Source organism: Equus quagga, chromosome 22, assembly GCF_021613505.1.
Source record: "Equus quagga isolate Etosha38 chromosome 22, UCLA_HA_Equagga_1.0, whole genome shotgun sequence".
In the NCBI taxonomy this organism is placed as follows: Eukaryota; Metazoa; Chordata; class Mammalia; order Perissodactyla; family Equidae; genus Equus; species Equus quagga.
The window spans coordinates 30,222,493-30,250,436 of NC_060288.1; the positions used below are offsets into that span (position 1 = coordinate 30,222,493).

The 27,944-nt window shown below is 34.7% G+C and overlaps 1 long non-coding RNA gene across 1 annotated transcript; it reads left to right on the plus strand.

Annotated features, from left to right (window-relative positions):
• The first annotated feature begins 1,490 nt into the window (after positions 1-1,490).
• Positions 1,491-23,508, plus strand: LOC124231619 (uncharacterized). The gene is made up of 3 exons (XR_006886621.1): positions 1,491-1,902; positions 22,190-22,426; positions 23,377-23,508. It is a non-coding gene; the product is annotated as an uncharacterized LOC124231619 (long non-coding RNA).
• Positions 23,509-27,944: the final 4,436 nt, after the last annotated feature.

The following is a 27,944-nucleotide window of genomic DNA, read 5'->3' on the forward strand; positions in this document are numbered from 1 at the left end:
ACATTGACAGTAAAATACGTTTCACAGAACGTATGCTTCCTTTATGACATATTGAAAATATTTTAAGAAATTTGTGATTATAGGGAAGACAGGTGGTAATTATAGAAAATGATGTCAGAGAAACTTCATTTTTTTGAGATAGAGAAGATTTGGGTTTGTTTGAATACATGATGGGAATACAATGATGGGAAGAAATCAGCAGAGTACAAGAAGTTGAAGAGCAGAAGGAAAGGAATATGATTCAGACCAGAGGTAGAAAAATTAATTTCTTTCTTTTTTTTTTTTAACAGAGGCAAGAGATTTAGGAAGTTCCCTCCTGAACTTTTAATATTCTTTATAAAGTGGAAGCAAGATCATCTTGTGAGAGTGAGACGGCAAGGTAGAAGGAAAGATGGAAAGTTTGAGAGGAGAAATTGCAAAATATGATAGTGAAGGATAGAAATATAATGTACTAGGGAAGTATCATAAGACTGTAAGCCCATGTTGAGGTTCCAGTTGATCACAATGACCATGAATATTATAGTGGTATCAATTTTTGTTGTATTGTCATGTATTTTAATAATGCTCAGCAGCTGGGGACAGGAGTGGAGAAGACAGTCAGATGAGCTAATCCGGGGTTGGGACTTTATTGGGCAAATGAAACAAAAAGACACTTCTTAAGGGCATTTAAACTATTAGTCAAAGGAATTTGAAGTTCTTGACTATCCATTCTTATCTAGATAGAGCTAAAATCAGGAATAGTTTAATAGGGAGAAAGGAAGGGAGTCAACGAACTGATGCCCTGAAATGTTTTAAGAAATAGGTTCACTGAGAATGATAAACCGGTGATATTTAAGGATTGAAGTTAATGATCAGGTAATAGGAAGTTGGAAATCTTCTTTCACAGGTGGTACATTTCCAAATGATCAGTAGTTCCATGATGTATCCCTGAGAAGAGGGGCTAGGGTGGATTGCCTACACAACAACTTTGACAAGTTACAAAGAAACTAGGATGTTAGATGAACTGTCTTCATACATCTCTATATGGTTCACATTTATGGTGCGGCTTGGGGTAGAGGGAGATTCTGAACCACGTATCAGCATTTTCAATACTGAGGGCAAGGGACCAGGAAGCAGGTAGAGGACAGAGACAAATGGAATAGAAAGTGGTATAGTCAGCAAGTAGAAACTGCAAAGAAACAACTGTTTTTATAATGAATGGAGACTTGATCATCTAAAAGTAGCTAGAAACATACTGATCCCATCTCATGTTTGTTGCGAGAGAGGAGGACAAGGGTGGAGAGAAGGAAGGAACATCTTTCTTTTGACAGTGCTGCAGAAGAAATGATGCCTCAAGGAGAAGTTATTTTGCAATTAAGGGAATGTTTACAGAAAAGGATTATTTTCTTCATTATGGACCATAGTTATAAATGGCAGAGTGAAAAGGGAAGGAAAAAGGAAGAGTTGTGTCAGGAAAGAGTGCTGTATTTTTCCAGTGTTATAAAGTTAGTTCTTATTTCGTAATCTGAAAAGAGGTCATTGGTTTCTAAAGTGGCCAGATAAACTCAACCCAGAACTTTAGACTTTGAGAGGATTGAGCAAAATGATCTTGATTCTTTCAGACTTCAAAAATATTTAAGTTTGAATACGTGGAGTGGAGGTGTATAAAATGCCATTTTCTTTATAACCTCCTAAATGCGGATCTACACACATCATCAAATCAGAATCATGTGGGAAAGGACTAGGCAGAATTGGAATTTTCTCTTTGAACTTCCGAGTTCTGGGAGTGCTACTCTGCCATCCTCCCCCCCCACCACCCTCCAGGCTTGCTTTACACTTTCATGGAATTGCTGCTAAAAAAAGACATTTAAGAGAGATTTTGATACCCGTATGGTGTACAGCAGCGTGAATGTACGTCAACTGGTAAGTTCGCCTTAGGATATAGCACTGTTTTAATTACTAAAGTAGAATGTGATATTTTGATCTCTGTTAGAACAATTTCCCCTATTATCCTCCTTTGAAAACATTGATAATCAAAAATGAAGTTTGTGTTGATATATTTGTCTTTATTCCTTCCATCATGTTTGTTTCCTATTTTAACTTTTTCCCCCCTTTTCATCTTTTTTCCAGATTTGTTATTTTCTTTTATTTATCTAGGCATTTGAAAGTTCTACAGGATATTTCTATTCTTATAGTCACCATTATATTTTTACCAAGCTTTTTTAATCTATATTTTCTACCACTGTAAAGAATTATTAAAAGTCTGTGACCTCTTCCCTAAGTAAAATGAGACTCTACAAATTTTTGCTTCATCTTACCCGAATCCCCCTACCCCTAGTGTTTTATATAAGTGTACTCATTAAACTTTCGTTATATATTCTATATATTTGTAGGTTCCTATATATTTTATATGAGCATAATCATGTCATGAAGATGATGAAAGATGAAAATCTGCTTTCACATTATTTCTTTGTATTGCTATACTGTAGGGGATGGATCCTAAAGTATAATGTTGAATAGAATTGGTGTTAGTGGTCATCCTTTCCTTACGCTAGATCTTAAAGGAATCTTTTCAACGTTTCATGATTAAAGTGTCTACAATTGGGAGTTTTGTAAATATTTTTTACCAGATTAAAAATTTTCTTTTTATTGCTAGTTTTGAAACATTAAAAAAATCATGATTGATTGGATATTTGATTTTATCCAATGCTATTTCTGATTTAATACAATAATAAAACGTATGGGTTTTCTACTTTAATCTGTTGGTGTGACAAATTGCATGCATTCTTTTCTAAAGTTAAAAGCAAAATTGCATTCCTGGGAGTTGTTAGATTTATTTTATTAATATTTAGTTTAAGATGTTTGCTTCTATGTTCATGAGTGAGATTAGGTCAACCTATGATTTTTCTTCTCCCTTTGTCTTGTGAAATTTTGTATCAAGGTTGCCCTTGCCTTATAAAGTGAATGGGAAATTGTTTTTTATTTTTTCTGTATTCTGGAATAGTTTGTGATTCACTGGAATTATATGTTCCTAAATTTTGGTAGAATTTGCCAATCAAATTGTCTGTGCCTGGAGTTTTCATTGTGTGAAGATTTTTAATTGCTGTTTCAAATTCCTTGATAAGGTAAAAATATTATTTCTTTTTTGTTCCTTTTAATAAATTATACAATTTTGGGAGTTTGTCCATTTCATTAATATTTTCAATATTACTGGCAAAAAGCTATTTCATGATACCCTCTTATCATCTATTTAAAGTCCGTAGCATCAATAATTGTGTCCCATTTTCTTAATATTATTTGTGCCTTCTCTCATTTTAAAATTAATCCTTCAAACCAAAGGTTTGTTAATTTAATTTTTCTTTTCAAAGAATCAAGTTTTCTCTTTGTATCCTCCCTGCTGTGTGTTTATTTTCTGTCACCAGTTTCTCCTCTTCTCTTTAGTATTTCCTTGTTTCTACTCTGCTTTGCTTTTGTTCTTATGTCTTTAGAGGGATAATTGGTTCATCAATTTTCTTCCTTTCTTCTTTTCTAATATAAACATTATGAAAATGAATTTGCCCATATGTTCTGCTTTACCTGTATTCCACAAGTTTTTATATATTTCATCTTTGTTATTTTTCAGTTCTAGGTAGTTTCTAAATTCTTTCATCACTTTTTCCTTGATCTATATGTTCTTTAGAAATAAACTTCTTATTTCCAAATATTTAAAGCTTTCCTAGTGATAATTTTTGGTATTGATTTCTAGATTAATTGCACTGTGAGAAAGTGTATGATGCTAATCATTTATAACTTTATGACTCATTTTATATCCCATGTGAAACATATTTAGGGTCACTTTCGGTCTTATTACATGGTCAATTATTGTTAACATCCTGCATGTGTTTGACAAGAATGTGTACATTGTATTCTTTGATTGTTGGGTGCAGTGGCTATAAGTTTTATTGTCCTTTATCTTTTTGATCTTCCTTGTTTTATTGTATCTCGATGCTGTTTTCTTTTTCAATTATTATGATTATCTTCCTCTGGAAGGTTCTAGATTTTCTATCTAGGATCGGCTAGATATTGCTGTAGCTTAACACACACACACAAACTGTTTATTTCTTGCTCATCTGACATGCCCAAAGCAGACCACTGGGGGAGGTTATCTCATTCATCTCTCAGTGGCCCAGATTGAAGAGGCTCCATTTTGACAAAAGCTGAGACAGGAAAAGGGAACGTGATGAATCAGGCACTGCCTGTTAAAGCTTTTCTTCAGAAGCACCTTAAAGCCCCTGCTGTTCACCTTTCACTGGTCACAGGAAAACACACAAACATACTTTACATAGGCTGGAAATGGCAATCCTGCTGTTTGCTTATAAGGAGGGGGTACAGGATATTAGTCAACACCGCTGCTGTAGTTTACTGTTGTTTACTGTTGTCATCCCTGCTGAATACCAGGTATTCTGTTCACTCTTCTTCTCATATGCAAGTCACTTATCCCTTCCTGACAGAGACACAAAAACCCAAGGCATGAGTCAAGTTCCAAGCGCTGGAGCTCTGGGTGATGCACCATGGTCTCTTCACCTCAGCTTCACATCGGGCCCGGATGGAGCTTCTCTTGATCCAATGATATGTGGGTTCAAAAGACAAATGATCTGTATCCTATTCATTCTTCATATGAGCGTGGACCAAGGACAGGATATAGCAGCAACTAATCTGATTCAGAAAGGGAAAAATGGGAATGCTTCTTCCTGTAGGTCAAGCAGTTTTATTTGCGCACGTCCTGCTCAGAGGTGGTTTGGAACCCAAATATAGTTTCAAGTCTTAAGTAGGTGCAGCAACTATGGAAAATAGTATGAAGATTCCTCGAAAAATTAAGCCTAGAACTACCATATGATCCAGCTATTCCACTTCTGAGTATTCAACCAAATAATATGAAAACACAAAATGGAAAACATTTATACACTCTATGTTCATTGCAGCATTATTTACTACAGCTTAAACATGGAAACAATCTAAGTGTTCTTCAATGGGTGAATGGATAAAGAAGATGTGGTATATATATATGTAATAGAATACTACTCAGTCATAAAAAAGATGAATCCTTGCCATTTGCAATAACACAGACCTTGAGAGTATGATGCTAAGTAAAATAAGTCAGATGGAGAAAGACAAATACTATCATATGATTTCACTTATATGTGGAAGATAAAACAAAAACAACAACAAACAAACAAACACCTGGGTACAGTGAACAGATTGGTGGTTACCAGGGGGAAGGTGGTGAAGGGAGTGAAAAAGGTAAAGGGGGACATTTTCATGGTGACAAACGGAAACTAGACTGTGGGTGGCAAACACGATGTACTGTATACAGAAGTCGAATTATAATAACAAATATAATAATATATAATAAATATACATAATGTTATAAACCAGTGTTGCCTCAATTAAAAAAAAGTAATAGTCTCTTTTGGTCTAGGATGGTAGTTATTTTGACAATAAATTATTCTTAAAAACTTTATTGGCTTTTTATATATTTGATATAGTTGATTCTAGCCAGCTCCATGCATCAAAAAGAATACTCAGTTATTTCTAGACATGGTTATTAGATTCACCACTTCTTTGTTCTCTTGCCCCCATGACTTCTCTTGCTCCAGCTCCACCTCTTTCTCCCTGTATTCAATTGTGGTCTCTTGGAGTCTGTTGGGCTTCAGTGAGAAGTCCACTTGTGGACTCTCTATTCCCTCATCTATTTTATCCTGTTGAGAATATTTACTGGCTACCAAACCTTTATATGGATCTTTACTCTGTAACACCATTACACATTTCTAAGAGGAATATCTTATGAAAGGCTTTACCCTCATCACCGAAGGAACAGATGAATCCTAATGTAGAAGGTAGCATAAAGCAAAATAATGGTCTAGATATTTTTCATCATCCAAGGTAGGCAAATGCAAAAGTTTAATTGAAAAATTATTAAATAATCAACAAATACTTAGCTATTTACTTAAAATTTCCTTTCCAGGGGCCGGCCAAATGGCACAGTGGTTAAGTTCACACATTCTGCTTTGGCAGCGTGGGGTTTGCCAGTTTGGATCCCTGGTTCGGACATGGCACCGCTTGGTAAGCCATGCTGTGGCAGGCATCCCACACACAAAGCAGAGGAAGATGGGCACGGATGTTAGCTCAGGGCCAGTCTTCCTCAGCAAAAAGAGGAAGATTGGTGGCAAATGTTAGCTCAAGGCTAATCTTCCTCAAAAAAAAAAATTCCTTTCCAATAAAATCTCATTTTTAAAAATGTCCATGTTTTACTATTTTTTAAAAAAATTTGGAATATTGAGAAATAATGTAGTTTGTCAATATCACAAAATTGTGAAGCACTTTTTATTTTAATGGAAGAAGTGCTATGAAATTAATTTCATTAAAATTCATGTGAGATGACTTTCATATGTTTTATTTTACAAATAGAGGTTTATTAATAAAACTTTAAAAAGTTTTATTTTCAGTGTCCCATCGTGTATGCTCTATCACTCTCCTAATTGGCACTGATATTTTGATTTACTTCAATCTTAATAGCCTTCCAAATAACTTAGCCCTCTGTGCAGAAAGCCAAATAATATTTCAAAGTTTTCCTCTTCTTGGTGATAGAAAATGAGAAAACACTTGACTTTAGTCAGGCACTTACAGTGTGGAATTAATTAGGTAAGTGTATGAATAACAGTAGGATAAGGATTTTGCTCCGCCCTTTAATGTCACATTTTTCTTTTTGGTTTTGTCTGGGCTATGGAAGTTGTAAAGAAATATACATGCAAACGATCACAAATGATGGGTTAAAAGCTTAAAGTGTGAGATGTCAAACTCCCTAAAAAAAAGCAGCTAGATTTCATACTATCCTGTAGAACTTTAGTCATCAGTAAATAAAAGAGATAAATAGTTATGTTTACCAGAAGGAAATGTTTTTACTAGATTTGAGGAATTTCAAGTAGGAAAACCAGTTCTGTGCAGCTAGGAGTTTATTTCTTGATCATCTCTGGGTTCACTGGAATACTTTTGGCTGTGCATTCTTATAAACATCAATTTCACATCTGGACAGGGAAGCCTGAGTTCCAGCAAGGAAAATGTTCCTCCCATTTGGCAGAAGTTTCTTTAGAAGACCTTAGGAAGATGAACATTAAAGAGATATTCGGAAGCTGTGATGTTTCGGCTGAGTTGAATCTGACCTTTTTATCCTCCTGTTTCTGAGGATGTGGATGAAAAACATATTAGTAGTCACTTGTTTGTGGAAGAAGAGATTATCCTGTCATTTCTCTGCATGTAGAAACAGTTTAGTGGAACATGACCCAGGTTCCAATCACAGCATCATAAACCCATTCCTATCTTTCCCACTTAAATGTTTAGTCTTTTTTTTTTTTTGAAACAGAGATCAACAAATATTAAAAAACAAAGCAGGATATTGAATGGAATTTTTTTCATATGTGTACACGTGTGCTTGTGTGTTTCTTGTATATCACAGCCTAGGATCCTTTCTCAGTTATATATTTCAAGTGATTTTGAGATTCATTCATAGAATCATTTTACTAAATATAAAGGCATTGACCTTCTATGATACCACATAATTAGTCTCTAGGCATTTTTATTTCCTGGGATGATTTATGCTCTATGTAGTCCAAACATTGCTGATAAAAATTGTATTTAAGTGAATAGCCATGTATCGTTATTAGATGTCCAAAGACCACCATAGTTTTCCCATTTGTATACTATAATGATAGGCAGCAGACTATATGCAAACAAGTACTCTACTATCCTAAAATTGAAAATTAAAAATTCAGCTGCTGTCAGTTCAACAATTTAGTGCCATATTATTCACATTTCTGTAGCATCTGAGTCTATTCTAAGTATTCACTTCTTGGTTCTGCATCTCAGCTACATTGGTTTTTCTTTGCTCTCCTTAAGAAATAGAGCCATCAATGTTGAAGACTTCCCTGTTGTTTATTTTGAAGAAAAACAAGCTGATTAAATCTATTTCATTGACTTTAGGTTAATGGAAAGTGCTGGAAAAGGCCATGACCGACCATGTTGATTTATTTTTAAACTCCAGCAAGTGGTTGTTTTGTGTTCCAAAGAGATATCCACGAGGAAAATGAACTCATCCCACTCATTTGTAAAATTCTTGGGCTTGAGGTGAAACTATCTCAGATAAATTAATAGATCCTTTCCTGGGTGTTGTTCTTTATTTCCCTAAAGAAAAACATTGAACATTCCAGAATTGTTAGACAGAAATCTAAAAATGATGCCAGTGAATTCAAGGCCATTGGCTCATTCCCTCTACATATTTTAAAATTTGTTTTCTGTTTCATGACCATGGACTATACCTCAGATCAACTAGCCATCTCAGAAAGGTGACTTTTGCTTCAAAGTTCAGCTAGAAAAAAAAAGTTTAGATAGATAAACACATATTGATATATCACTATTTTTTTCAAGCATTTGAGAGTCCATTATATCAAGGATTGTGTATAGTGATGGGATGGGAGATCGGCAAACTTAGGCTTGATTTATTTGGTTCTGTGCACCAAAGACGTGAGGATATGCTTCAAAAAGTGCCTAATGAGTGGTAAAGGAGAAAACAATTTATTCGGGAATGATCTGCAGCAGTTATACAAATGTTCAGATAGTAGGAACAGAATGGAAAGAGTTTTGTGAAGAAGAAATAAGAGACAGAGTGGTTCAGAGAAGGAGTGAAGATAGGGTTGTGAAGGCAAGAAAGGAAATGATATGTTTAGGAAGATCCTGACCAGAAGAGTTTAATGCAGCACCGAGTGTGTGGAGGGAAGTCTTGCTTAGTGAGATCTGAGGATTTCATTGCCTCCCACATTGTGGAAGATCTAGAATACTGTTTATGCAAGCTGCCATTTTATTCTGATGAAATTTCAGAGACATTTAAGAGTGTTGAATGGGCAATGTGATACGTGAAATAGTATTTAGGAAATTTAGAAGAGTCTGCAAGGTGGATTACAAAGTGATCACACACAATGCACATCAAAACATGTTCCTCTGCCACCAAAAAGCCTTCATTACTTTCCATTTCCATTAGAATCAAGTCTGCACTCCTCACTATAACCCACAAGGCCTGCACAGCTGGTTCTCGCCTGTCTTCAAATTTGTGTCTTGCTCTGCCCATTAGTCACCACGCTCCAGCTCCACTGCCCTCTTTGCATCTCTAGCTAGGCCTTTGTCCTTGTTTTCCCACAGTCAGGAAAGTCCTTCTCCACCGCTGTGCTTGGCTAACTTTGTCCCATCATTCAGGGTTCATCTCAAATTGCATCCTGTTCAGAGAGACTTCCCATGACTACATTATCTAATTTTGTCTGCCCCACCACCAGGCACTCTGCATACCACCCTGTGTGCACTTGTGATGACCTAAGACTTTATATTTATTTACTTGTTTAACTGTTTTTAGCCCATCTCCTCTCCATGGATTGGGAGCTCCATAAGAAATGGGATTTGTGGCTGACTTTGTTGGTGCTTTATACCTAGCACCCAGGACGGGGCCTGGAACACATGTTCACTAAGTACTGGTTAAGTGAATGGATGAATTGGAATAGAATGAGATGTAATTCAAGGCTGAAAAGTTCTCCAAGTTGCGGACAAAGCAGTGCCTAAATTTAGACTTCCAGTGCTGGAAGTTCGCAGAGGCCACACTGATGGTGCCCACAGTACCGTAATAAACTATTTGATGATCTGCATATCTGTGACCAGCTTCATGGCAGGCAAACAAATACAAATTATGGCCTTATTGTTTACAGGCTCCTTGGAGAGAAAATGGGATGGATTCAGAAGGCAGTATCTTTTCTCATAGAAGTCATTGCCATGGAAACACATTTCTATGAACAATTGTATTTAGTTCAAACTGTAAAATAATTGCTCTAGCTGTAATTTGTAAATGGACAACTTGGCTTAAATATGTGCTTTCACTGATTCCCTAAATTAGTTGCAGTCTTTGATTATCTTCTAATAAGATCTCATTTTTATGTCTTAAATATTAATGATCCTAAACTGAGACTTCCTTCACTAAACATTTTGCAAAGAATTTGAAACGCCACTTATGGTTCTCCCAAAACACTAGCATTCCCACATAATCTAAATCAGAAAAAAAAAAAAAAAGCAAAATAAGCTTGCTAACACTGACTGAAATTACATAAACTGAAATCCCACACATTCCTTCAAACTCATTTTAATTTTAACTATATTGGGCCGTGAAGACCAACTGAAAAGCAGCTATAACTAATAAAGGTTTAGCTTTTCAATTTTTAAAGGATTATTCATAAACTTATTTTTAAATATTTGAGGATAGATAACAAACTGTCTTAACAAATATTCCCTACTCTTTATAACATGGATAACTAAATGTTTACAAAATCAAGGTGTACTTTGGAATATAATGAAAGAATGTAAGTTCTAGAAAAAATTGTGTAAGATTTCAATAAGAAATTGGAATACAGCAAGAATATAACTGGAGTACAATAAGAATACAACTTTCATTGTATTATATTCTTTTGCAATGCTAACATATTCCAATATAGAGACACGTATCTCATCTTCTACTCTATCCGCAAATCCAGCTCAGCAGGCATGTTTTGTTACTGAGTAGCTGAGACTCAGATTGCCAGTGATAACTGATCTTACCAAACATTCCAGAAAAGAGTAGTACAATCTAGACTAGTGGTTTCAAAGTATATGATAAAATCCCTTAAAAACCCTCCAGGTAGGGTGGAAACTGATCCAAAATCAAAAGTGAGATAATTTGACTTCTTGTGAGTTTCCCTGGCAGAAAAAAGAGAAGGAGAGTTGTTTATTTTGAGTCACTAACCTCTGGAAACTCACAAATACTGGTTTGTGGGCAGCAGAATGAACATAGAATGTTGTTGTTGCCCAAATGGCAACTTGAACAAGATGTGACACAGGTGAATCCCATCATCTTTTAGCTTCAACCATAGAAGGAAAGGCCACCCGCAAGCACAAGACAGACAGAAAGAGGGAAAGGGAAGAAAAATCCCGGAAAATCTTACCAAAAAAAGGCCACATCTGATACTCTGGCTTTGTCCCTCTCTCTCTCAATACCTGCCAAGAGTGTTCAGCTCAACCTGCAGGGTCTTTCTCATGCTGTAAGCCTAAATGCAAGGATTGAGGGTCCAAAGTGCAGAATCAAATGGCAGACCTCTGGAGCTGTTGTCTATGGAAATACATGGGAGCAGTTGTGGGCAATCATTTTAGTTTTTGATGTAATTCAAATAAAAACTAGGCAAAGCACTGATTTGATGCGTGTTAGTAATTTGTAATATGTCTAAGTCAGGATCAGCACGATACAAGGCAAGACGGTGCTCTCCAGCGAGGCTCTCCCATGGATGAAAGTATACCAGATAATGATCAGTCATCCTATGAGGAGCTATTGCCTTGGCTCTGACCGTGCAGAGGACAGCATCAGTCAGCGCATCCCATGTGTGTTCCCTGGCGTCCGAGTAAATCAGGGAAGTAACGGGAGTGAGAACCCAGAGAGGCTGGAGATTCTGGCCCACAGTGAAGTTTTTGGCTGGTTGGATTTTGTCTTATCTCCTTTGACTGTCAAAGGAGGGGAAAGGCCCAGGCCTCTCAGTAGGATATTTCAACCAGCTTTTAAATGACTTTGCAAAGGAGACATTGATCTGCGTAAAGCAGAAGGAGGAGATACCATCAAGCATTCGACAATGTTTCCCCCTTTTCCCTCCCATAGGAGACACAACCTTCCTCATGATTCATTGTTTTAGTTACTGCCACCTGAAGTGTTGGCACATTTAGCATGGCACATTGCCCTCAAAATATTAGTTGGCCTGAAATTAAAAAAAAAAATTCTGCATGAGAACTCAAGTAATTCTGTAAGGGACACCCCGGGAGAGACTTCAGATCGGTCAATGCAGTTCTGGGCATCCCTCAATACTCTTATGGCAAAATACATATAATTCAGAATTTCATCTTGAAATTTCCTCTCTAATAGCATGTTGAATATTTGAGTGAATCCAAAGAAGGAGGGAAAGAAGGAAAACATTATTACGTTATATATAACATTTGCACTGTATGCGATTCCTAGCCCAATTTTGTCACAAATTTCCATAAGTTCAGATAAGAGATACTGAAAATATCAGGATGTCACTAAATGCTTCACCAGCTTCTCAGTCCCACCCAACATTGTAGCTCTGTGTTAGGAAGTAATACCTGGCCAGGAGATCATTAGCTCAATACCAAGTACGGTGAGATTGAAAGCATAGCATGGAGACGGAGGATGTGTGCTCATAGATCCGAACGAATCAGTTCTCTTGAACTGATGTACAAATTTGTGCCGACTGTGCCCTGCACAAGGGCACCAGGCTGAACTGGGGAGCAGGGGCTAACCCAGCCTGGCCTGTGTGGGGCTGCGTTCTTTACAGGAGGAGATGCTTTGTTCTAATACATTCAGCACATTTTGGCCGGTGGTGGTCCTGATTTAGGTTGTGTTGTCAGAATCATTTTTAAGAACCAGTGTTCTTGAAAGTTTAATGAAAAAAATAAAGGTCTCACTTCAAGTTGGCCATAGGGATGATCCAAATTCATCAGTTAATTATAATGATTATGAAGATGTCATTTTAGGTTATAAAAACAACCTCTTTCAAATGATCCAGAAATGACAATTTATCGCCCTACCTGAAGAACCAAACATTCTTGACTTAAATACTCTTAGTTCTTACATTAATCGTCTGTCATGTATTTATAAGTTTACTTTGTGGTCTCCCAATTTCTACTGTCCACCCAAGTCAGTGAGTAGAAAATGTCATGTGTCTTTTTATTCTTATAATGGATGAAAACTCATGTTTTCATGTTGGAAATAGCTCAACAATGAATACTTTGAATTTATTATCATTGGAAGTGCTTCATTCACAGTTTGAATGTGTAACTCATTTGTGTATAACCCATTTATGAAATAGAGAAAACTAAGAAAAAGGCTAGCTTGAAGTTGTAGAATTTTGGGAAGTAGTTTTTTTTTTTTTTGACATACAGAGACTCTAAATAAATAAAAGAAGGGTATAGCCATTCTATGACTTAGTAGTTTTAAATGTTCATGCTTTTATTCTTTATATTTATTTCAGAATTACTGAACATCGTTGTGCACTTATAACAATACTTTTGTTGTGACATCATGCAAGATAAAAAATATAAGCTGTGACTGATCATTAAAGAAATGTTTAACAAATCTTTAAATATGGCTTTCAGTTTGGACTTGTAAACTCAGTTTTACATATATAAAATTCTTATATATATAAACCATAATTCCTTTAAACAGTTGTTGAAATTAATTTTGGAGTAGGAAAGTTGTGGATATTTCAAAAGTTACTGATTATCAAAGCAATTATAAAACTATTTTCCAATATGTTAGGTAACTTCCAATTTTCCTAAATTTCAAACAGCATCTATTATGTAGAAGAAAAAGTCTAAAAAAGATGGATAGATTAACAAAATAAGTGAAAGATATTTTTGTATTAAAAAAGAAATCATGTCATAAAGTTTAACAGCCAGATAAAGCCTTGGCAAGGTTGACTCTAGAATGGCACTGTAGGGAAATTGAACTGACACCACAAATATGTTTGCAGAGTATTGTTTTGCTCCAATGTTATGTAAATTCTGCAAATCTAAAACAGAAAGTTTATGTAACAGATGCCAAGTCAATCTCTGTATGTGCATCATTCCTTGTTACTCGGGAAGTTGTGTGCTTTCTGCTCAGTGATGCTGAAAACCATTCCAAGAACACAAAGCCAAATATGCAGGAGCCCCATTGCATGGGACAATTTGCAAACCATCAGTTATTTCTGTCATATGGCATGAAATTTGTTTAAAGAGCTAGTAGCAGGCACGGAGTGTGACTTGCAGAGTACACTCAAACATTTTAACCCAAGACTACAGTTCTCATCAATGACTTGGAGGTAAGCAGCTTTTTAATGCGCTCAAATTGATATGATTGGTGAAATAAGCACTACTTAGATAGCAAATTCCATAGGAAGTCTTTGATATGGAGATAGCAGGGTGATTTAGCACAATAAACAAGCCGGTGATGTTTCCAGTCTGTGTGCTAGAGACCTTTCAGCACAGACTAAAACATCTTTTCAGCCTAAAACGTACTTGAAGAACTAATTTGCCAACCAATAAATAAAGTAGCAAGTTAGGGATGTTCTTTTAAATTTAATATGTAGCCCTTCCTTCATGAGCATTGATGTAGTCTTTAAATTTCATTTAGGAACATCATTTTTAGCTTAGAGTAGTAAAGTGGATTTCAGATTGTGGCCATCTTAATAACCAATATGCACAAACACTGAGTCAGAAATCACTCAGACGATCACCTGAAGATTTAGATAGACTTTTTTGAAGGAGTGGTTTTTCTGTTTCCTCCCCAGAAAGATGCAAAATTAGGTTATCCAATAATCCTTTTGGCAATCTAAGCAGCTTCCTGCTGATTTGCCCGTCACTATATAGGTATTGAACATGAAGTTTATGCAAGTAAATTTATTGATTATGCTTCAGGCTGCCTTGGTAGCAGTGTATTTATTTTGCCATCAGCTGTTTTTTTAAGAAGACAGGAAGAACTTTGTTTTTGGTGAACCACAGAATGTTGGGTTTAACCTGTGAGGTTTTCATTTCTATTAATACAGTAAATTTGACTACCTATTGTTGTAAAGTGAATATAGTCATCTTTGGGGGGAATCGGAGAGAGAACAGACTAGACATAGACTAGATGGATCAAATTTTAAAAATTTTGAAGCAAAGGAGAAAATATTTCTGCAAAATAAAAAATAGATGGCCAACATATACAAATTTTAGATCTTTCATGCTTAAGCCACTATTAATTACACTCTGTAAGGTATTATATTTATATCTTTCTTGTTTCTATTCACATTTTGTATATGATGACCAAGTAATTAACATATTTACCAGTTAGGATGTTGGAATAACCCCAAACTATTTTCTGAGGGAAATATTGACCTTTTCTGCAGGTACTCACGTTGTTAAATTCTGTAGGGAATTAAAAAATAATCTGTTCAGATACGAGTCAATTTGTCTTAATTTAAAAAAAATGAACTCATGTCCTTTCAAATCTTACCACCCTTCAAGGTCAGCATCAAGGACAATAGGTCTATCCTTAATTAAAACCATAAAAAAATTGTATTGCAAGCACTTGCTAGAAAATATAACCCGAAATTTGCTGCTGTCTAAATCTTAACAAATTTTGAGTATTGCTTGAAGGATATATAAAATATCTTACAGAGTATTTCAAAAGCATTAAATTTTATCTTTGGGTAAAACTAATTCACCAGAGAACCAACTAGACTACACTACTTTGACAACTCATGCAATCGTTTTTTACTGGAGAATTTCACATTGGCATCATGCCATACTTAACGATTGTATTTTATTGTGGAGCTGTTTCTGAGGGTATTGACTACTATGTAACATAACTTTGGCTTTGTGAGGTTCTATGAGAGAAATTTCTCTTAAGATAAAGTATTATAAGTACCTACTTTCTTCTAAGGAAAAAAAATCCTAAGAAAAAGTGCTCAACCTTATATATGATATTCTTATTCTTTCTATGAAGCACTTGGAATCTTAGAGGCAAATTTGAATCCTGTCTCGACATATGTATAAATTAATTTTACCTCTTAAATGATCAAATTTTCTATTCTAATTTTACTTGTTACATGATTACCTCTATTTGTTTTCCCCTATAACATGTATTTTTGTAAACCGCTTTGAATTGGACTTCCATTTTTCTTCTGGGTTACTAGGAACTCTTCAAGGGTATTGTATATTAGTGAGTGATATGTTCAAGTTAGAATTTTAGAAAAATTATTATCATGACAACAAGAGAAATAAGTTGAGGATAAGGGCACTGGAGAAAAGAAGACATGATTGAAAAGGATAGCAAAATCTGGTGAATTACAAAAGGAATTCAGAAAGTAAGTGGCAGTAGAGATAGAGAGGACAAGACGGAAGTCAGAAATGTTCACAAGACAAAAGTCAAATGGTTTGATCACCAGTTGGATGTGTTTATTTGGGATAAACAAAATGAAGGAGGTGAACTCGTTTCTGCCTTGGAAAATCTGCTGGATGGTAGATTAGGGAATAGAAAGACGAGTAGATGTGGGAGAAACATTTTGAGTTTGGGATGCTCTGGAATATGTTGGTAAATATATTCATTCGGAAGCTGGATATACGGAATGGGAACTCAGGGGAGAGGCATCTTGAAGATATAGAGATATAAATATAAATACAGAAATACCACCTTATGACTAAGAATAGAAGTTATGATAGTAGATGAGATCGTCCAGGGAGAAGAAGTAGAATGAGAAGTAGTAGCGGACCATGCTTTGGTGGAAATTGATATTTACGGGATTGGCAGACAAAGCAAACTTTAAAAAGTCAATTGAAAAAAAGAAAGACCAAAGAAGGAAAGAAAGTCTAGACAAAATAAAGTTTCAAGAAGTAAAGGGTTTTAGAAAATCTCACCTAGTAACGAAAGTTCAAGTAGGAGGAAAGAAGGATGAAGTCTATGTGATAACGAGAAGGTCGTGGATGACCCGGACTGCCATGGTTTCATGGACTGGTGAAGACTGATTACATGAATCTGAAGACGAACTAGGTATTCAGTTCATTTATTTATAGAACCACTGTAAGACAATTACAAAACTGAACAGATATCAACACAAAAAAGAAAACTTCTGACTAGCAAAATATGAAAATAGATGCAAAACTCACCCAACAAGATGTTATTGGATACATTTCAGAAATTAAGAAATTACACTATGACTTATTTAAGATCCTTTAAAAGTATAATCTTAGGGTTCCTATTAATCAAATACTGTATACAGTAGGTCAAAGGAGAAAAATCACAAGCACTTCAATGAGTTTCAAGAAGACATTAGAAAAATTCACCATTTTTCTCTCATAAAAATTCTGAATAAATTGGAATGAACTTAGATTGTAAGGAAAATTTCTTAACACAAAAAGAATAATTCAGTCCAAAAGCCCGATAGTTCAACATCGTATTTAATAGACAAAATAATGTTTCTGATTTTATAATATGAAATCATTGAAATAAAGCAATAAACATTAACATAAAGAAAGGCAAATATAATTCTGCTTCCTGGAGACACTACTGATTTGTCAAATAAAGAAGATTTAATGTTTACTTTCCATGGGGGCTTCATTTGGTTGCCATCTGATCTTGGGATAAACAGCTATGTTCATATTTTCCTGGCTAAATCTTGAAGACTTAATATCACTCATCTATTATCATTCCCGTGTCATGATTCCTTTTTCCAAAGAACTTATTTCAATCAATCAACATGTAAATATTAACTATCTTGGGGAAACTCTTGTACCGTAATTTACTCTTAAATTATTCAAAATTTTAAGGTCTTATTTTGCCATCTATTTTGTAATATCTTTTCATGGAAGGAATATGTATGTATATGTGTGGGTGAGTGGAGATATTACATAATTTTAATTTCAGAAATAAAGTTGGCACATAGACTACCCCTTTAGTACTCTATTAATTTCCTTGATCTTAGTTCAATAAGAAATTTACCTAAAATTCCCTTTTTGTCTTCAGGTACTAATGCAGTGCACTAAAAATCTACGTAGAGATCATTTTTTCAAATTTTTCTCCTGCTTCCTTACACATATAAGGCTTTTCTGACCTCCAAAAGTAAAGATATGAGCACATAGTACATAATAAATGAATCTATGGAGTTAGGATAGCTTTTACTCATTTTCCTACTTAGGGCCAATATGTAGTTTGTAGAATAGATGACGGAATCAATCAGACCTTTATGAATAGAAAACTAATTTTTTTTAAAGTTTGTTTACTGATTTAGAAAGTAAAATATGTCTATGTTGTGGTGAGAGGGAGTCATTCTGGAAACTCGGACAGGGATGTTGCCAGCGTTACCACTATGTAATCTGATCGGCATTGGTTTACAATTCTGTCATAGTCAATTTAAAGACTTTTGCCCTTTGTATACTACACATTTTTGCTGACTTTAATACAGCAGAATGTGCGAAAGATATAAGAAATGTATGTTTGGGGTCCCCAAGTCCAGGAGTGTTTTGACAAATGCAAATACTTTAATTAGTTAAGATTTTCGCTCACTTTCTCAGTGTTAACATTTTTCTATTTGTAAGCTGTCCTAAAGACCCACAACATGAGGATTTTTGCAAATATGCTGAGGTAGGATGTCAAGTAATTCTGCTGCTAGGATGGCGGTGGAGCCATTGCTGAGCTGCAGTAGTAAACCAATTGTGAGCCTCGTGGTCACAGATGTGTGGGTTCTGGTGTCAGATTCCATTAGCTGCAAAGGGTGTGAGCTTGAGAAAGTTCATTAAAGGCTCTATGTCTCAATTTCTTCATCCATGAAATGGGATGATAGTATCTATGTTTTAGATTTGTTGTGAAGATTAAATGAGATATATATATATATAAATTGATATATATATATATGAGTGGTATTTATCAATCAATTGATATATATAAGATTAATTTACATATAAATGTTTACATAGCTTTGGAGTCTTATAATAAGCACTAATAAATGATCTACTTTAAATGTTGTTGATTCAGTCTAAGTTCAGATCTTTGATAGTGATGGAAATGAATGGGTGAGTACAAGGTTGGGTGATCTAAAAGGATAACCAATCCTTTGCTAATTTCCCCAGGCGTTGCTTCTTTGGTGCCTACGGTTGTCCCACGGTAGATTTCTCGCAAAGGGCTTCTGATACAGTGCTCTTCCTTCAGCTTGGAGTGCTTAAAACTGTTTTACTACATATTGATAGATGCGTGACTGCTTGGCTGCATATAAAATATTAGCAACGTATTCTTTCCTTGAGTTTCTTTAAATGTTTGTCTTCTGTTTTATTGCTTTGTAAGCTACTCCTAAAATAATACCATCTTGGCTTTCTGTCCCTTCCAAATGACTTCGTTGAGACCTTAAAGCCTAAAGGATTTTTATTTTGACTACATATTTTAAAATCCAATCATTTTATTAAGATCAGTCTTGGAATTAACCCTTCCACGGAAATTTTTTCCAAGTGCATATTATGCCCTTTTAGCATGCATAGTCTGGCCTTTATTTTCTAGAAATGATCTTGGATTCTAGGTATAAAAGTATTCCCTCATTCTGAAAGTTCCCTTGGGCCCCTTTGCAGGAAATTTCTCCTCCTATTCCCAGACATAGGAAACTATTGTCACTACATTTCTGCCTTTTCTAGAATTTAGTGTAAATGGAATTATAAAGCATTTGGTATTTTGTATTTGACTTATTTCATTTAATATAAATGTTTTTGAGATTCATTGATTATAGATAATAAAAGAATGAAATAAAATGGACAAGATAATTTCAAGTAATGTTAAAGGTTATAAAGAAAATAAAACAAGTTGAAAATTAGAGAATATCTCTCTTACTATAGGGAAGATTTGAAACAGTTAGGAAACTATTGAAATTGAAATTGCCAAGGCAGAACTGATGGTGATTTGGACTGGGATGGTAGTGTATTTTGAAGGTAGAGTGGACAGTACTTTCTGATGTAAATATATTTCTTCTAACTGTGAGGCAGGTCTTACGCTTACTTTCATAATGCATCCTAAGGTATGTACTTTTCCTACCAGGTACCTGCAGAACATCAACAGCATGAAAATGCCAATTACTTAGTAGTTCTCACTTTATTGACAAAAAGTTGGAGGTTATTAAAGGAAAAATTGACCAAAAAAATTAGTCTTCATCACTTGAGTGAATTTTCCATTATGCATGCTACTTTGTTATAACAGCTCTGTGTTAGAAGTATAAGGTGCATACATTGGCTGTCTGAGCCTTATTCCAGTTCCAACAGGCTAGTTTCAAGACAACTCAAGAAAGTAAATATCTGAAGTTTTTTCAGTTTCTACAGTGGGTGTGGTCTCTCACAGACCAAGAATCATAAGATGCAAAAATATGTCCTTCAGAGTTGTGGGTGACGCTAACGTCTCCTTTATCTTTCTGGAATATTCATGACAGTATAGAATTGTCTTAGATAATTTGATGATGGGTGCTGCTAAAACAAAACAAATAACAACAACACAAACAAAAGTAACCAAAAATTATTCCTTTTAAGCTATCTCCATTGTAATGAGATGTAAGTTCTGCATTCATTAGCATGATAGCCTTAAAAAGTTAGGCTTAAAATTTACTCTAATAGAGGGAACCTTCCTCAACTTGATAAAGAACAGCTACAAAAAACTTACAGATAATGTTATACTTAATGATGAGAAACTGGATGCTTTCCCACTAAGATTAGGAACAAGGTAAGGAGGTCCCCTCTCACCATTCTCTTCAACATTGTACTAGCCAATGAAATAAGACAAGAAAGGAAATAAAAGACAGCTTAGGAAGGAAGAAAATATCTTTGTTCACAGATGACATGACTGTCTACACAGGAAAATCCCAAACAATCAACAACAACAAAAGCCATAAAACTAATAAGTGATTATAGCAAGGTTGCAGGATACAGGTTTAATATACAAAAGTCAGTTGCTTTTCCATATAACAGCAATGAACAGTTGGAGTTCAAAATTAAAAACACAATATCATTATATTGGCACCAAAAGAATGAAATACTTAGGCATAAATCTGACAAAATATGTACAAGATTTATATAAGGAAAACTGTAAAAGTCTCATGAAATCAAAGAATATCTAAATAAATGGAGAGATATTTCATGTTCATAGACAGAAAGACTCAATATTTCCAGGATGTCAGCTTTCTCAACTTGATGTATAGATTCAACACAATCCCTATCGAAATCTCAGCAAGTTATTTTGTGGATTTCAACAAACTAATTCTAGCTTGTATGAAAGAGCAAAAGAATGACGATAGCCAACAACAATACTGAAGAGAAAAGAACAAAGTCAGAAGAACGACAGTACCTGACTTCTAGACATACTACAAAGTGCAATAATTAAGACAGTGTGCTATTAAGGAAATAGATTAGATCAGAGCAATAGATTTTGTATTTCTTTTGACACTATATTTTCTGATATATATTTTACTATTACCTCAAAATAACTAAAGTTGTTGTTATTCTTACAATTAAAAAAGTTAGTCTTCAAAGAATCACCACATAGAATTGGGGTTCCATGTGAAAATGAAGGGCTAATGTGATTTTTTTAATGAAGAAAGAAAAACAAAATCAAAATCTTCCAAGTTTAAAATGCAGAGAGTTAAGAAAAGTTCTCATCATAACCACAATGTTGCATTCTTTAACAAGTTGAGTCTATAAAATTAGACTTTATAGTGCATTAAGAAACAATGTCAACTATGCATTAAAAGAAATTGCTGAACTTGAGTCCTTCACTGTAGTTTATCAAGTATCATTTTTTTCACCTAACTATCTATTCACTGGTCTATGATCAATGAATAAAAAATTATTTTAATAATCTGTTTGCACTCTATCCCAGCGCACTCTCTACCAGAGCATTTTGAACAGTGTTTAGCTTTCACCAATTATATAAAGTATCATCTGTTTTCTATTTCATCTGGTAGACAAGCAATATAAATAATAGAGGGTTCAATCAGGCGTAAATATATTAAAGAATAATAGTTCTTTCAGGTTTGAAGTCTAGGTTCAAATTTTCCTTTGCTTATTAACCTACAAAAACTTAGACACTGAATTTCAGAAAACACTTAATTATATAAAGTAATAATAATAGTACAAACTAATTAGGCACATCTCAAACCTTTGGTTTTCGTACCTCCTTACACTCCTAAAAATTATTGGGAATCCCAAAAAGTTTCTTTTTAATTGGTTTTACGGTATTTACCATATGAGAATTTAAAGGAGAGAATATTAAAAATTAGTCATAAATTTATTTAAAAATAGTGATAGATTCATTTCTTATTTATATAAATAACTACATTTTCCCAAACAAAACTATTTAAAGAGAAGAGAGGCACTGTTGCACATTTTGCAAGTCTCTTTGTTTGGCTAAATAGAAGAGAGCTGGATTCTTATATCTGCTTCTACATTCAACCTATCACAAACTCACACCTCTAATAGCCATGAAAAACTCGCTGCACACTCATGTGAGAAGTGCGAAAAAGGCAAACAATGTCCTTGTATATTTATGAATTTATTTTTGACTTCTCAGACCCCTGAAAAATGGACAGACGGTATTCTCGGAGCAAACCATGTGAATCGCTGAAGTAATCTTTATCGAATACTTCCAACGTGTTAGATAGATGTGCTTACCGTGAATGACCTCATTTAAACGTGAAGATGGAAAAAGTGTCTGAGAAAGAGAAAGAGATCTTTGCAAGAGCTAAATTCAAAGGATATGCCCGATAATCCACTCTGGTCACTGCCTCATTTCCTTCTTCTTATTCAGGTACAAACTTTATGAAAAAGTTTTCTCTATGTACTATTTTTACCTCCTCAGTTCCTACTCACCTTGGAACGCATTGCGTATGAATTCTATCTTCCACCACCACAAAATTAACACTAAATTTTATGCTAAGTGTAATACTTCCAAGCTTCCCAGGCAAAGTTACACTGATAATTTTTCTGGGTTATTCATTTAAAAAAATATGCACCTATGTTATTTAAGCAAATACTTTAAAACTCTGCCATAATGCAAATAAGTGGGGCCATGATTTCCATAGTGTAAAATATGGGGCCAAGGCATGAGGTTAAATGAAATACTTTCAGTTAGTTTGAACTATGACCAAAAACAAAAATAATGATAGTAACCCTCAAGTGTAGGTGTAAAAAAGAAGTAATATGAAAATTGGAAATGAAAAAACACTGAGGACTTCAATGGTTATAGTAATCCATTATGTTTTATCTCACCACGATGTCACATCCCATCTCGCCCTTGATTGTTTTCTTATACTTGCAGCCTTTGCCTGATTACACTCTTACCCAAAAGGTTTATAATGAGTTGAGAGGAATAATAAGAATTTTTCATAAAGAATAGTAATTTCTGAGAGAACCTAATGAGGACATTTGGGAAACTGAATCTGCGACTTGAGACAAAGAGGAGAGTATCATCATACGTGTATGAGCAGCATGCACACGTAAAGATGCTTTCTTGGAGGTCGTAAAGTTTGCGCACAAGAATGTTGGGACAAAATCCAGATCTTTGACTCCTACCCCAATAAATTATCTATCTGCTAATGTCTATTTCTACTTTTTGCAACATTCCCTTTCCTATTATGGTCATTGTTGGGTATTTCTATCTCTCTCTGTCTCTGTCTCTCGATGTATGATGCATGACTCTGGGAAACTTATAGGAAAGAAACCTTACTTATTGGAAAATGATGTTCCAACCTTTCTCAGATTTACAGGGCATGGAACAAATCAGGAAAAAGGTCATTTTCTTATCACATAAATATAGTCCTAGTGTTCCACACATTCTGAATACAGCTTGAATTAAAAGCAAGTTTGGCAGGCTTCCAAAGTTTGAGAATGTCGTTTGTTTGGTAAGTTGCCATACGTTTATTTTCCTACTCAATAAATAAAAATCTAAGATAACATTGTCATTTTAATGCATCAATGACAGCATAAAAATAGAGGAATCAAGAAAGAAATATCTTTGTGGCATGATTTTAGGAGGTCTAATAGGAAAGATATTTTGAATCTTCTGGTCAAATGAATTTTTTTTTTTACAAATGAGAAAACTGAGGAAAAATAAAATGCGTAAGTCAAAGAGCAATAATGGATACAAACGTGACTTTTTATGACTATGGATATATGACTGTATGATAACGCATTTAGATTCCATGCAAATATTCTGTGAAATAATTCTGTCCACCTACTGTTTATTATACCTTTGACAAGTAACAAGCACCAGTATCTATTTAAAGAGAAACTCACCTTTTAATTTCATAACCAATTATATGATACATTGTTATTTATAATTAACAAGGGTATTTTTGAATTCACTTTTAGAGCACCCCCTTGTATACCTCAGTTCTAAGAATTCATGACGTCAAATTTCATTGTGTGTAGATAATGATTCAGTTAGTACTGACTGTTAGTGTTTACTCTGGAAATTAAGTATTTGGCAAGATAGAAAATTGTGAGGTCAGTTAGACACCACTGGAAGTTTTTATACAAACAAAGTTTATAGGACATTGGAGGCAGCAGTGATGTCTTCAATAAATATTTAGTATCTTGGCCCCTGAGATTAGTCATAACATGAGCACATTTCTACATGAGCGATTGAAGTTCTTGACTCACAGAATTTAGCCAAAACGATGTACTACTTGACTAGCATTGGTTCTGCTTCACTAGTCTTGGTTGACCTAATGTACAGCATGTTATAATGTTCAATTCAGATCTTAACTATCCAAATGATGAAATAGGTATTTGCCTAATTTACACCTGCCCTTTGTTACCACGTGCCAAAACAAAATCCAAATAATTTCAGATAAAGAATAACCCAAATTTTCTTTATCCAGAGCACCTATTGTTGGTGCATGAATTCTTTTGAAAAATTTAGGTGACTTGTGTTACTCAATTTTCTACCTTTCTTTAGTTATAGGATTTGGCTGAATGAAAATTTAATATAGAGACGTATGAAATAGTATATATTGTGGTAAAGTGCATACTCAGTATTTTATTTTAATGCTACTTCCTTATTTTCTTCTGCAAGGATATGATTGTTGTCCCTGACTCAAAAATAAAAAGCATATTGGCACGTTTTTGCATTAAAAATAATTGTGACTGGTATACAATCCTCTGTAACGTACAGGGAATAGATCATACCTAGTCATAACATTATACTGATGTGAAATGCATAGAGAATTTCAAAGCAGTAAAAGAAGCCAAATAATCTATTTACTGAAGATAGTAGTTTGATTCATTCTTTTTTTATTGGCCAAAGGTTTGAAAATAATAGCAATGTTGAATTCTGACTTTGTATTACTTTTCATTCTCTCCTCTAGGAATTACTTACAAAATACTGATATTAATAGTAATGTAATATATATTCATGATTCAAAGATTGAAAAATGCATTTCTGGATACTCTGGTATGTATTTATATTGTTACCAGAATAAAGAGTACATTTTTTGTTCTATTACAAAATACCAAGTAACCCATAACTCCCAGGTTTTGTTCACTATGCTGCTTTGTTAATGATGATATAAAGCTGTGTTTTCACTCTGGCTGGGTGAAGTTCCACGGTATATTAATCTATTCATAAATAACAGTACCCCTCTCACTTTATCCTAACTTATAGCTATAAAATCATGCCTACTGCACTCATTGCATCCATGCCCAAATGTGTAGATGGGTCATAATTGAATTACCTATATCAAGCACGTCTGACAAATTAGGCATCATTGTCCACTTAAAAAAAGTAGCAGAACCAATGACAGGCCTGCAAAGACAAGGTGCATAGGGCGACAGGCTGCTGACTTCCTTTATGTTAAAATCTTTTTCTCTTATGTTTTCTTCTTTTACATCTTCTTTATATTTTACACCGTTCTTTTACATCTTCTTCAACACCAGGATACTGTGATCCCATTAATTCTCTGAAAACATGTTAAGAAACCAGACTTTATACCTAGAGCCAAACTTCTCAGTCTGTTTATCAAAAACCTATATGATTAGAATAGGAGAGACATTTTATGCCAGAGGGCGATTGAATGATCAAATGTAAATATTCAAAATAATAAATGTGGCATAGTCATCCTTGCCTTTCATTTGGGTTTTGTGACCAGTCTGGTGGGTTCACACTACAATAGTATAGGCACTGGAAAAGCACAGTTTAATTTTCTATTCTTAAGAGAAAATATTTTTGTTGGTGGTCCAGAAGTATCACTTCATGAATTAATTGAGGTAGCTGCTTTTTCTTTAAGTATCCAGGTTGTTTAATATACACATTGGAATGGATAACTATTTGCTTGACCTGTTGAATGATCATGTAATGATAGCCATGTGTGTTTGTTTTCTGTACACCAATAGTTATCAGCTGGGTGACTATTAGTATTGTCATCATATCCTAGTAACTAATAGCTACTTACTACTTGGAGGTATCTCTTTCAAAATTTAAATTCACACTCAAATTTTTTTTTTTTTTGCTGAGGAAGATTTGCCCTGAGCTAACATTCATACCAATCTTCCTCTATTTTTTAGTACGTGGGCTGCCAGCACAGCATGGCTGCTAACAGAGTGGTGTAGGTCCACGCCAGGAGCCAGACCCAGGCTGCTGAAGAGGAACATGCTGAGCTTAACCATTAGCTGAGCTTAACCACTAAGTAACCAGGGCTGGCCCAATCCCTGCTCAAATTTAATCATCAGTTGGGAAAAAGCCAAATTTAACTCGTGAAGATAAAAGACATGAACCATAGTTTAGTCAAAAGCCCCTGACATCTCTCCTCTCAATTTACCACCTCTGAACATGCCAGTACGCTGGCCACTGACCACGATCACAGGACTGGCCGTCAGAACTAACAGGAAATTGAAAAGAAAAAGTCAATGCTATTTACAGAAATGAGTGTTGAGGACTCAGGAACAACCAATGACTAGTTTTGGTCCAACAGGTGAAGAGAAAGATTAGCATTTCCAGAACTGAAAATGTAATCAACCATTCCAGCCTTAACTGCTGTTTCCAAAAACTAATACGTAAGAGCTTAGGCAGACGGCTGTGCATATGTTAACTTTTAAGAACACTTTTAATTGAAGTATAACATCCTGATAGAAAATACATGAATCATAAATATATAGCATGAAGAATTTCAGCAAAAATGCACTGATGGTCTTAGCATCCAGGTCAACAAACACGACATTACCATCACTCCAGAAACTACCTGTGTCTCTCTCACTGTCACCCATCCACTAAGGGAACCATAATCCTGATTTCTAAGATCATAGATTAGTTCGTTTCATGCATGCATTATTTCCAAATGTAAGGATATTTGGTGGGGAGCTCATTTTATTTAATGTTAATATGTATTAACTAATTTACGCTTAACGAGTGTGACTAGTGGAGAGACTGAGAGATATCCTACCGCTTCAGAAAACTGTGAACTTCAGAAAAGTCTTTTAACCACAATTTATGATTCCATTGATGTGTATATATTAGAAACACATTTTTAGGAACATAATTGGAGGAAAGAAAATCTGCCCATCTTCCTTGCAGTCAAGTCAAGATATTAACACTGTACATACTGAATTAATTAAGAACTAGTATTGTCAAGTCAGACATGACTTCTACATTGACTCTGTCACTTGCTAGGTGCTTGATCTTGAACAAATAAACCTTCCCAACCCTTATATTCTTCTTCTGTAAAAGAGATTATAATAGAACTTAATTCACAATGTTTTACAGAAAATAAAGGAGATAATGTCAAAAAGCAGTTAGCGCTGATCCTGGCATATGGTACATTCCCAATAAATTACAAACTAATCTATACTCTTTGATTGGAGTGTGTCATTTCAAGGAAGCCATCCTAATGATATAAAATACAGGAAAGCTATTTGCACAAAACCTTCTTAGTAATGATACTTCTAATAAGAAAAAGTAGATACATTAGATAGGTTTATTCATGATTAAAAAGAAAAGGGACTAGAGAAACACACTCTACATTTGTAAAGCATCTTATGAAAACATTGTTAGATAAAAATGGTTTGAATATTTGAATAGAATTTTGTTCTTCCCTAGGATATTGTAACATCGAGGAAGCAATGAAAGATATATACTTTCCTGATTGGCACTGATGGTCCTTCTGACTTTTTAATTGCCCACTATTTTTAAAAAGTATTTTGAAATAAACAAAACTCACCAGTATTTTTAAATGATTGAGACCATTGGTCTTTTGGGCAAAACCAATAAGTAACTTGAATGAAATGTGGAGTACTAAGAATGTTAATTTAATCTTGATCAGGGTAACCGTAGC